Source organism: Panthera tigris, chromosome C2, assembly GCF_018350195.1.
Source record: "Panthera tigris isolate Pti1 chromosome C2, P.tigris_Pti1_mat1.1, whole genome shotgun sequence".
NCBI lineage: Eukaryota > Metazoa > Chordata > Mammalia > Carnivora > Felidae > Panthera > Panthera tigris.
The window spans coordinates 76824396-76837129 of NC_056668.1; the positions used below are offsets into that span (position 1 = coordinate 76824396).

General features: G+C 44.8%; 1 protein-coding gene across 2 annotated transcripts in view; it reads right to left on the reverse strand.

Moving 5' to 3' along the window:
• Nucleotides 1-9569, reverse strand: part of LOC102949407 (interleukin 1 receptor accessory protein) — a 125142-nt gene extending 115573 nt beyond the window's left edge. For both annotated transcript variants that reach the window (XM_007083548.3, XM_042956261.1), the window contains exon 1: nucleotides 9398-9569. The gene's annotated coding sequence lies outside the window, so the exon portion shown is untranslated. The remainder of the gene's footprint in view (nucleotides 1-9397) is intronic.
• Nucleotides 9570-12734: the final 3165 nt, after the last annotated feature.

Genomic DNA, 12734 nt, shown 5'->3' on the forward strand with positions numbered 1-12734 from the left:
TCAGTTCCATTTCTTTCTTTCTACCCCTTGAGGACAAATAATTATACTAACACCTATCTGTGCATGTATTTATTCATCATTTACTCAGGATTAAGTCGTTGCTATTCGCCGGGCACTGTTCATGGCATACAGCAGACAGCGGGGTCTCTGGCCTTGAGGATGTTACATTCTAGTGGGGGTGAACTAAACAATAAACAATAGACAGACTAAATTAACTAAATAAATCACATGTGGGAGCTGAGAAAAGTGACAACTGCTATGGAAAAAGGAAAAGCGGGCAGAGTGGGTAAATCAGATGAGCAATGGCATGGGTGGAGATGGGAAGCAGGATGAGGGGTGATTTTATGTAAAGCAATCAAATAGGCTTCTTGGAGCAGATATTTGAGCAAAAGCTTCAAGGAGATGGGGGAGTTAGCTACGTGGTTATCTGAGAGACTGGGTCAGAGAGGAAACAGAATGCAAACCATACAGGGTCTTACAAGGCAGTTTTAAGACTGGCTCACACGCCGAGTGAAATAATGTGTGCTTACTTGTGCTAGCTACTGCCTGGGGAACTTCATTTGTACTAACTGATTTAATCATCACAACAACCCAATGAGTTATGTGCCATGTTAATCTCATTTCACACGGAGAAGTTAAGTAATTTGCCCAGGATTACACAAATGGAGCCAGAATATGAACCTATGTAAGTCTCCAAACCCCTATGATATATTGCCTCTCAGTATAGAAAATTCTGATCCAGTGATTCTCAGACTTCAGTGCAAAGGCCCTCGATACCTGCTTCTTTAACAAGCTATCTGTATGATTCAGATGTAGATGGCCCAGGTATCACAATTTTCACCAAATTCCTCCTCCACAGGAAAACTTTCCAGATATTTTAAGCTAAATATCACATTCACTTCCTATACTTACCATCCCCTTTGTCTGTCAAATTGGGAAAAATTTCCTTAGACCAGCAGAAGCATCTACTCAACATACCCACCCTCTCCATCAGAGTTTCATGTGAATTTCATCACATGGGTGAGGGCTTGGGGCAAATAGCAGTGCTGAATGGGGAGAGGGATGAGTATTTACTGTGGGACCTATGGGTGCCAGTCTAGGGACTTGATACATTTTATCTTGCTTTAACCTCTGTAATATATATAAGTATATAAAGACAGGTACAGATATAGATATTGATGTGTATCTATCTAGGAGATAGCCAGAGTATGCTAATTTCCATTTCACAGATGAGGAAACCAAGTCTACACAGGCTGAGCAAGCAATATCTGGGGTTCAATGACTCTAAAACCAGCCAACTTTTCACTACCCATTCTAATCATTCACTCCCCAACCCCTGCCATTGTTTCATTCTGTAATTGGAAACCGAAGTCCAAGCTTCCAGAAAAGTGCTATTTAGTGTGTATTTCCACTCTCCAGCATCCACCATTTCTGTAAGTTGAAAAAACTCCTATATTTATTCAATGAGAGCCAAGCTTCTTCCATGGGCACTAAATTAGCTCAAAAGAATAAAGCAGAAAATATGCACTCATAATGCTAAAATTCAAATGAAAGCCAAATATTTTATCTCTTTATTTCTTTGTAGAAGATTATGGTGATTAATGGTGATACAGAGCTTGCGTTATATAAAAAAGGCTCTCTTTTCATTTCCCAAACAGTAAATGTCAATGTGCATAACCCAGCCATCTTTTTTCTCTTCCCACCGCCAAACCTGCATCCTGAGGGGAAAACAGTGTGTAGGTCATGGGAATGTGTCAGAATCCCATCCTGAAGGACATGGAAGGTGTCTTTATGGATCTGACTCCCAGTGCAACACTCAGTTGTGAGTCTCACTGAGGACAAGGAGGCTGCTGGGTGTCTGGGATTTAGGGTGCTCCACATGCCATGGCGTGTGGGTGCCTCTGTGGCAAGAAGAAGGTTGTTCTTCTCTTAGCTTTTCATGGTATCTTCTAAGTCATTACTCTACAGGCACAGACTCATAGAACACCGTACCTCAGAGAGCATCTTGTCCAAATTTCTCATTTTAGAAGTGGGAAAAAGGACACTGAGAAGGAAAAGCAATTAACCAGTAGTGGGTTGGACTGTTGGACTGAATCATTAAAGGGAAAAAAATACATATAACTTGGAATTAGAAAGCTGGGGTCTAAGTCCCAGCGCCACTAGTCACTAGCTATGTGGCTTCAGCAAATATTTAGCCTCTCAGACTCAGGATGAAAAATGTTGTTGCTTTAATTACCTCAAATTATTGTAAAAAAATATATATGTGTGTGTGGGTGTGTGTGTGTGTGTGTGTGTGTGTGTGGGTGGGTGGGTGGGTGTGTATACGATAACAATCATTCTGAGGGCTTTTACAGTTCTATATAAACAAAAACTATTATTGTTTGGACCTAAGTATTATACTTCCTACTCCAATATCAATTTGGGCATGCAGTTGAATATCATTGCAGATGTTAATCATATTAGATGTTAAAATCCCCATGCACCAGGCTCTTAACAAGTGTTATGACATATGACTGACACCTATCAAAAGCCTGATGAAAGGGGTTTTAGTATCCCTTCTTACAGATGATGAAAATAAAGCAGAGACAGACCAAATAACCAAACGCAGGGAAGCTGGTCTGGTTCTAGAGCTCACAAATGTTACACGGCCAAAATTTTAGGTTACCATAGCATCTAACCATAGCTGGCTTAAAGAACTGTGTTATCTATGAAAAGAACACTTTCAGATAGCAGTGTTTATAAAATGACTCGTTCTCTTTTCTGTTGTCTTTAGCATTGATTGGAAAAGGAGGAAACCAGTGTAATCATGAGGACGTATGTGCCAGACAGGTAGAAACCACAGGCATCTCCTGGATATAAACTAGAAATAAAAAGTCACCAGTCTTTATCCAAATTATATCAAATAATAGCTGGACGGATGCATATTCTTCATTGCTTTTAGAAATCTTGAGATCAGAGTTCACTGCAGCTGCCCGCTTCCCTGGAAACTTCCTACTTTCTTTTGGTTAATTAATTCATGACAGTTGACACTGGCCTTGCTGTCAATATATGCAAGCGAGCACTTCCTTCCCTTCCCTCTGTTTGCAGCAAAACACCCTTTATCATTAGAATAAAAAATGTCCTTTTCCATCATTGAGCCAGTGATGTCCAACCTTCTTTCTTTCTTTTTTCTTTCTTTCTTTCTTTCTTTCTTTCTTTCTTTCTTTCTTTCTTCCTCTCTTTCTTCCTTTCTTTAATTTTAGAGAGGGAGGAAGAAAGCATGAGTGAGGAAGAAGGGCAGAGGAAGGAGAGGGAGAGGAACGGAGGGACAGGGAGAGAGACAGAGAGAGACAGAGAGAGAGAGAGAGAGAGAGAGAGAATCCCAAGAAGGTTCCACACTCAGTGTGGAGCCCAAGGTGGGGCTCAATCCCGTGGCCCTGGGATCACGACTTGAGCTGAAATCCAGAGTCAGATGCTCAACTGACTGAGCAACCCCAGTGCCCCAATGTCCAGACTTCTTAGACTCTGTGATTCCTTAGCATTTTCCCAATTTTCTGTGACCATAAACTTAAAGGAATTAAAAGTTACCTTGCTAGTCTGTAGAGATGGCCTTTGAGATACTTAGAAACATAATAAAGCATGAGAAAACTAGGAAACGTATTCTGGGCTTACTTGACACAGTATGAAACCATCATTCACTTAACTCTGTTCCTTTTATATACAAGGCACTGTGCTACGTGTCTCAGCTGCTTAGGTGCTAATCAGGGAGTTGGACAAGAACACAAAGGGACAAATTACTGGCTCAGAGTACAAACAAATAACTAAAATCACAGTAGAGATAGGAAGAAGATGGTAAAGCATTTAAAGGGGTCCATGGACCAGGAAGGAGCAAGAAAGGATTCAAGCAGCATTGTAGGAAGGACAGAGGAGGAGAGGAGATGGCTGCTGAGGTGGCATGGTGTGGGGACACAAGGAGGGGACATTCCTAGATCTAGCTATACAAGTCTTCTGATTTTATGGTTGGGGTCTAGCAAATGGGGCGGTATCATAGACCAAACGGCTTTACACTCAGGCACACACCAGTTCTAATTCTTAGTAATTGGATCACCTTGAGCAAGTCTGTAAGTGTCTCTGAGCCTCAGTTCTTCCATCCGTAAAAGGCAGACAATAATATACACCTAAGAGTTACTTTTATGCTTAAATGAAATGACAGAAGTGCATGCACCAATGAATGTTGATTTCCTTTGCCCTCCTCTGTTTGACCGGAAAATAGATCTCTCTGCATAAAACATAGGGTATTTTCTGTTTATTTCCCTTTCCCCTTCTAGCCTAGACTTTCACAAAGAGATACGGGGACGGAATTTCAGAGTTAAAGGAAACTTTAAAAAAAATAAATAAATAACAACATATTGCAGAAGGAACTTAGGGATCATCCTGTACAGCTCGCTCACATTTGAGGCTCAGAGGTAGAGACTTCTCAGTCACAGCCAAGGTAATACCAGGATCAGAATGGCAGGATGGGGACAGGTGGGTAAGCAGTCCTAGCCCAGGCTCTCAGTTCTCATCCAGAGGCCACACAATTTCAGGTCTTTCTTACCCACTTAACCTCTCTGAGCCTTAGTTGCCTCCAAAAATACCCAGGATCATTGCAAGAATTGAATGAGGTGATGTCTGTAAGGCACTCAGTACAATCCATGATGGAGTTCAGTAAAGAGTAGTTATTAAATTTTGATATTCACGTTTAAAAATTTTTTTAATTTTTTAATGTTTATTTATTTTTGAGAGAGACATAATAGAGCATGAGTGGGGGGGGGCACGGGGGGTGGGGAAGGAAACAGAATCAGAAATGGGCTCCAGGCTCTGCACTGTCAGCACAGAGCCCAATGCGGGGCTCGAACCCACAAACCATGAGATCATGTCCTGAGCTGAAGTCCGACGCTTAACTGACTGAGCCACCCAGGCGCCCGATTTTTAATTTTTTTAACGTTTATTTTTGAGAGAGATAGAGAGAAAAAACGAGCAGGGGAGGGGTAGAGTGAGAGAGGGAGACACAGAATCCGAAGCAGGCTCCAAACTCCAAGGTGTCAGTGCAGAGCCCCACGCAGGGCTCAAACTCACAAACCGCAAGATCATGACCTGAGCTGAAGTCGGACGCTTAACTGACTGAGCCACCCAGGTGCCCCTTGATTTTCACATTTTAACAGACAAATACATCGAAGGAATGTATGGCAGAAGAATGAATCCGTGTTTATTAAATGCCTCCTGTGACTGAGGTGCTGAGAGAGAGAGACTCTAGCTTCTGGGTAGGCATCAGTGTCCCTGTTTCCCAACTGAAGAGATGGAGGTTCATGTCAACACTCTACCTTGCCCCCTGCACCTGTCAGTCTGCACCACTCCACACGGCTCCAACTGCCTGAGCTAGGCAGAATATAAAGTCAGGCTACAAGGAGGTATCCCCATCAGTGCGACAACCCCATCCGTGTGACGACCCCGTCATTACATCCTCACTTTTTAAAAAAGAAAAAAAAAAAAAAAACAAATTTGCTCAGTTTTGAGCAAATGAGTAGCTAACCCAAATTAATCCTCCAAAATATCAGATGCCAAATGTTCTGTAACTTGCCAGTTCATTGGGGCTTTTATTTCTCCCACAGAACAATTTCCAAAATGGGCAAAGAGCACAGTAGGTGGCTCTCTTTAATATTTCACGGGCAAGGCGACAATGACTCACCAGGTCCTACATCTGTGTCACTAGCAGAAGCCTGACAAAGTTGAGCAACAAATGAAACTGTGTGTATGCTGGAGATAACCTTTATTTTATTTTTTTTCTTCTGCCTCCTCCTCTGATTTCCTCCAGCTACATTCTGCTTTTCTAACAGTGCCAGGTGAGATGACGCTAACTGGGCACCTTTTGGCAAAAGCAAACATATGCTTCCAAATGCCAAAAGCAAGGAGCAAAACATTTCTCCCAGAACTGCATTTGCAAGCCTGTCTGCTTGCTGCAGAGCAGAGAAACCTGATGGCCTGTGGGGAGTCTCAACGGATAAATGGCCCCATTGCCTGGGCCAGAAACAGATCTGTTCATTTTCCTACATAAGCCTGCAGCCATCAGTTTCCACAGGGAGGACCGAGGCTCCAGACCAGTGATCAGCACCAGCCAGCAGCAGTGAGTGGTCTTTTCTGCAAATGCCGCCTGTGCATGCTGTTCCCTATTCCATCCTGGACCCACAGAATTGGTGAAAGAAGTGAAGAACGCTATGGCCACTCGTGGCATTTGTTTTTCAATCTTCTTACTACCCTGTGAATTAGCACAAGGATGACAGAGGGAGGAAACCATTGAGAACAGGAAGAAAAAAACGTGACATGTCTTCACAGTACTCTTCCTCCTAGGACTGGAAAGTACATTACATCAAACACAGGAGAGTAGGCAGGTTGCCTTAGAGATCGGGGCTTTCAAACTTCCTCTCCTGAGAGCTGGCCCCCCTAACCTCTACAGAACATGTTGACGAATTGTTCCCTCAGCAAGGAAATTTCCTCTTTGGGACAGAAAGGATACCCTGCAATCAGCAGCCAAGTAAGGCCAACTTAACTGAAGTAAATTGTTAAGGAGCTCATTGAAGATGTGACAGGGTGTGACGGAAAAAGCCCTTAACTAGAAGTCACGAGGTGTGAACTGTGTGTCCAGGGCTGAAACTTAAGAACCATGTGACTCTAGAAACCTCCCAACTCTCTGAGTCTCATTTAGTCTCTTTCTCAGTAAAATTGAGACCAGCTAAGAAGAGATATTGTTTAATGAGCACCTACTCACTACATCTACTTCACATTATTCCACTTAATTTTACCCTCACGCAAATCCTTGGGGTAAGCATTTTCTGTTCCATTTTAGAATTGGATAAAATGAAAGCTCTAAGTGGTGAAATAAATTGCTCAGTATTACCTAGCTACACAGGTATTAGAACTGAAATTCGAATTTGGCCACAAAACCTAAGCTCCTTCCACTATTAATATGCCTGCCACGTCCTTCCCTCAGGGCTATAGCAAGTAGCAAGGAAGATCATATATATGGACTATGCCTTGGAAATTTTAAAGTTCTCTCTGCATGTGTGTATGATTTTTGTCACAGGTAATCTGGATAAGGAGAAAAGGTATAACTGGGTATTCTTTCTTTAAAGAACCGGAACCAAAAGAAGTTACCTTCCAATCTCCCTTCCATTCCCTTGTTCTGACCTTATTTTTAACATTTTCCTTTTGCCCACAGGTCACCGGTTTCTCAGGCACGCGTTCAGATGCATACTGGCCAGCTCATCACAATGCATGCACACGGAACAGACTGACGGAAGCAAGTGATCCCATCCTCTGCAAACGCTTGGTGTGGGAGGCATCTTCAGGGGCACCACCAAGTTCTTCCTTGCCCTCAAGATGTATCGCACTCCCCCCTATGCACTCATCAATACCCCACACAAACGAGAGGGACTGGGAAGCAGGTAGCTAACTACAAATGCTGAGAACTCAATTCAGACACTTACGGCATAGCCAGGAGACAGTAGTAAATAACTGTATGAAGTCAATCAGAATAAAATCAATTTTCATGAGCATGGTGAGGATATATGAGGAGGTTTTTTTCATTTTAAAATGCCAATAATTAAGGAAGACAAGAGTAGGCATTTGTAGTATTTCTGTTTAAATAAGGCAAGTTTGTGTCCACAGGGACTGAATTTTGCACCACCACTATATAGTCCAAAAGAAACACATGAGAATTGTGTTGTTGTTTTCCTACAGTAAAAAAAAAAAAAAAAAAAAAAAAAAAAAAAAAAAAAAAAGGAAAAGAAAAAAGAAAGAAAAAGAAAATGAAAAAGAAAAGAAAAGAGAAGAAAAAACAAACCATAAAGTTGCTTATTCTGACTGAAGACAGCAGGAATACAAGGCTTAGAACAGTCTGTAACACAGATGGAACTTCCAACTTCTCTTGTCTTCCTACTTTTTGTCAAATTCCAGACGCTCTTTGCCAATAAAGGATGCCACAGATCAGGGCTTCATAGACCTGAGGCTTGGCCTAACATCTAGGGGGGTTGCCATCACTGAGAAACATTCATTTTGTATTCCAAGTCAAGCATCCATGATCAAAGTTACATGGAGACAGCACTGGGAAAACACTTTTGGAGCAGTTCAAACTCCAAAAAAGTAAACACCACAACATCCCAGATTTAAAAAAAAAAAAAAAAGTCCCTGTAAGGTGGTATGAAATCACCTTTCTGAAAATCCCCTGTCTTCAGGGTTACTGCATAACAATATTTACAATAGCAGCCATCAATCTCAAACTAACCAGGTGCCATGCCAGGCACTGTGCTAAACGTACTATCTGAATGATCCCATTTCGTCCTCCCCACGACCCTAAGGGCTCCTTGTGATCCTTATAATCTCCATGTTGCGGCTGGGGTGGGGGGGGGGGGGAGGAAACACACACACACACACACACACACACACACACACACACAGTACCAGAAGGACTGCCTGAATTGCCCGACCAAGTTCACACAGCTAACACTGGGCAGAGCCGGACTCAAAACCAGGTAAATCGTCCGCTTGAGCCCGTAGCTACCCCAGGATCTGTGAAGCCAAGCAGCGAAAGCGCTTCAAGAGGCGCGGCGGCTCTCAATTTCACAACCGGAGGTGGAGGGAAGACAGACTGGGGACGGCTCTTAAAGGAAACGGCAGAAGTTTGCTTTTATGTTCGTGATTTTTTTCTCTGTAACTCGGCTTCCTTGTTCCATGCCAGCATTCAGAAGTGCCAGGGGCCATGGCTCCGTGAAGCCAGCTACTCCTAAACGAGGGGCATCCCATCCCCTACAGGACCACCGGCCTCCTCCCGGCGCTGGGAGACAGCTGCGGGTACCAACCCAAGTCATCCGCGCCCGGGCGTCCCTCCCCTCGCCATCACCTCCCCGGGCGCCTGCCAGACAACCTCGGCAGGGGCATCTTTCTGAGAAAGCAGGTCAGGGGGAGACCGAGCGAAGCTGCGAGCAGCCTTTCCCCAGGCTGTCACAGCTCCAGGCTGGGAGCGGCGTGACACACGCTGGGACACACTGCCCTCTTCTATCCTCACCGCTCACAGCAGCGCCCTGGAGAAACCCGGGCGGGGGTACGCCAGGGTGGATCCCTTGAAGGGCTGGAAGTGGGGTGCAGCAACGCGCAGCCGTCCCCAAACTGCGGTATCTAAAGCTCCACAAAGCAATGATGGGTTCGAGTCCTGGTCACGGCACTAACTAGCTGTGTGACCTATCCCAGCCGCTGCCTCGCTCTGTGCCTCAGTTTGTCCTTTTGGAAAATAAGAGGGTGGAAGAGATGATTTCCAGGGGGGCCCTTCCACCCTGAGAGGTGGGTAGGTGATTCCTCCAAGCCCTGCAGGCAGCGAGAGACTCACCTTTCTTGGGAAGCAGCGCGGGGCACACCGAACCGGTGGGGAAGGGTGCAGGGTCGCCCAGCACTGCTTCTTTTCGGTGCGTCTGGCCAAAGAGGAGCCCGGGGACCCCGATCCGGCCAGTCTTCCCCCAATGAGCCTCTTACTTTCCGCCGCACTTTCTTTTTCCCCCTTTGGGGCTCCTCCCCCGGCGCGGCGCGATTGGCGGGCGCCGCGCTGCTCCGGCTCCACCCGCAGCCCTGGCTCGCCAGCCCGAGGCGCTCGGGGCTCCGCGGAGCTGCGGCCGCGGGGCGGCACCGACGGCAGCTCCGCCCGCGGCGAGGAGGAGCCGCGCTGGGGCCGGACTGCGGGCGGACGCCAGGCTGCGCCCGGCCCCGTCTGCGCCTAGCCCCCGCCTGGGCTGGCTCGAGCGCGCCGGCGAAGGAGAGGGTGGGTCCCGCAGCTCGGCCCGCCGCCAGGCGCACGGCCAGAATACGCCCCCACCGTGCGCAGAGATGCACACAGGCGTTCATTGCAAGCACCCTGTCTTCACAGGCGACATCGATGCCACCCCGCCTTTTCTCCCCGGGTCTGTGTACTTAGCTATCCTGCTGCAGCAGGGCCGTGAATCAATTCAGGCCACAGGATGTGCGCGAGCCCACCAGGTGCCAAGCACCGAGTGCGACAGGAAGAAACAGACAAAATTTCGGTGTTTCCGGGGCTCTTGCTCCGCCACGAGTGGCACCCGTGGGAACAAACAACTGCTCATGAGAGCAGGACTGCATCTGTATTTTCCACTGGTGGATACCCAGTGCCTAGCACAGTGCCTGGTACAAAGTAAGCCCCGAAGACGTGTGAGTTGAATGAATGAATGAATGAATGAACGAACGAACGAAATAAATCTCAAAAACATTACTTCCCCTTCTTTCATTCCCATTTCTCAAGGTTTCTGCCAGAGACCTCAAGTACTCTCTCCCATTCTAGATGGTAGTCTGGATAATCATCCCAAGAGACTTCATAAAGATTTTCATTAAGTCAACTTCTTTGTTCAAGAACCTTCTGTTGGTGGTCCATCACGATTTCTTCCTGACTGGCGGGGCCCTGTCATCATCACCTGTCCCCATTTCTGACACTTCCTAACAAAGGCCCTTTACCACATTGACTTGTCTCTTCACACATGCCTTGCCCGCCACCATCTCCTTGATTTTTTTTTCCTTCCACATTTAGAGTTAGCTAATTGAATCTTATGAATTTATCCAAGAAATCGGCATCCAGAGAGACAGAAGTTAAGGCAAAGGAGAAGAAGAGGGCCTGCATGAACTATCAGGTGGAACTAGTGGGTGGCAGTCTCTGTGCATCTACCTGCCAAAGATGGCCAGCAATGCAAAACCCAGACAGCGCCCATGCCTTCGAGGAGCTTAGCTCCCCAAGGCAAAGTAACACTATAACGGAAGCTATAGACGTGTCCATGTTCTTGCATTTACTGATATCATTTATGAAAATTAATCCCTGGAAACGATTATTGGTCCCTGGATACCTTTCCCAGAGTACATGCTCACAACATTGTTTCTGAACCCAAAGGCAAATAATCCAAAAGAATTTTCAAAATGACCTGTATGAAGCAAAAAGAAAACTGTTCCTTGATTTATTATTTATTCATTAAACATACTCAGGACATGGACTTTTTTTTCTGTTATAGTACCCGTATCAAGCACTTACATAGGTGGTTACAATATAGCAGGCACTTTGCTTATTTAATTCTCATGACCAATGGGGTACTACCATCATCTCCAACTTATTGATGAGATACAGAGAAGTTGTATCTTGCCCACAGCTACAAGCCTACAAGAGGAGAATATAAATTGAGAACTATTGAGAACGGAGGCAGTCAGTCTTCCTGTTATTAGCCGCTCCACTGTATAGCCTCGTGTGCTTTCTAGAAGACAAGACTGTGGGCCAGGCACATGCTGGGGATTCAAAATTGAGCCACCTATAGTCCTGGACTGTGAGGGACTACTCATAGCTTAATGAAGATGACACACATATAGACAAATAATCATTGCATTATATATTGAAATTTGAAGACAACATAAGTGGGAATGAAAATGAAAAAATAACTAATGTTATGTATGCACACAATAAAATAGCTGCTATCAAATTAACATATTATAAAAATATGTCTACAAAGAAAAATGCTTACAATATAATTAATAAGTTTGTGTAAAAGTCATGGAAACACATGGACGGTAATTGGAAGAAATGTGGAAAGCGTGAATGTATTAGGGTCATGAGAGTATAAGCTTTTCCTTTTTCCTTTTTTAAATTTGTTTTAATGTAAAAAGAAAAAAATGTTTAAGAACTCACATACTAGGTATTCAACGAACATTTGTCCCATGAGCGAATGAATGAATGAATGAATGAGGCTGCAAACTCATTGGTGTCAGTACCTAACAGTGTTGGGTGTGTAGGGCATGCCCAATAAAATATTCTGAAATTGGTTGAAGTATTGGAAATGCATGACTTTCTTCCTCCCTCTGCTACTATCCCTCACCTTTTCCCTCTGATTATCTTTACTCGTATGCCTCAGAATATTGCTGGTCCCTTGAACCCAATCCAGTCAGAGTTTGGGCTCTAACACGTCATAGTCAAGGTATCTAATGACCTCCTCTTTGCCAAATTCAGTGGTTAATTCTGTCTTCATCTTACTTGACCTATTTGCAGCATTAGATAGAGTTGATCAGTTTCTCCTTCAAACTCCTTCTTACCAGACTTCTCTTTTTCCATTGATTCATCTGCTGCTCCTTTCCAGACTCTTTTGTTGGTTCCTTCACCTCTTCATCATCGCTGAAGGTTAGAATGCCCTAGGGCTTATCCTTGGTGTGCTTATGTTCCCTGCCTGGGAGATCACATCCAGGCACATAGCTTTCTCAAACATAATGACCTGCAAATTTAAGTTTGCAGGCGGAACCCCAGACTGTCTTTATCCTATTGCTTCCTTTAAATGTCTTCTCTAATGTTTCATATACATTTCAAACTTTACATACTCCAAACAAACTATTTCTACCACTCCCCAAACCACCTCCTCTCCCAGTTTTCCCAGACTGATAAGAAACACCATCTTTTACCCAGTTGTTCAGGCCAAAAGGTTGGATTCACCACTGATCCCTGGCTTTTTCTCATAGCTCATCCGCAAACCAGTGGCAAATTTTGTTTCCTCTACATTCGGAACACATCTCAAATCTGAACACTAGTTCTCTCTTCCACCACGACCACTATAGACCAGGTCACTGTCCTCTCTCCCCTCACTGGCCCCCTGCTTAGCTGCTTGCCTCCAGGGTCTTTCCTCACACTTCAGGTGATT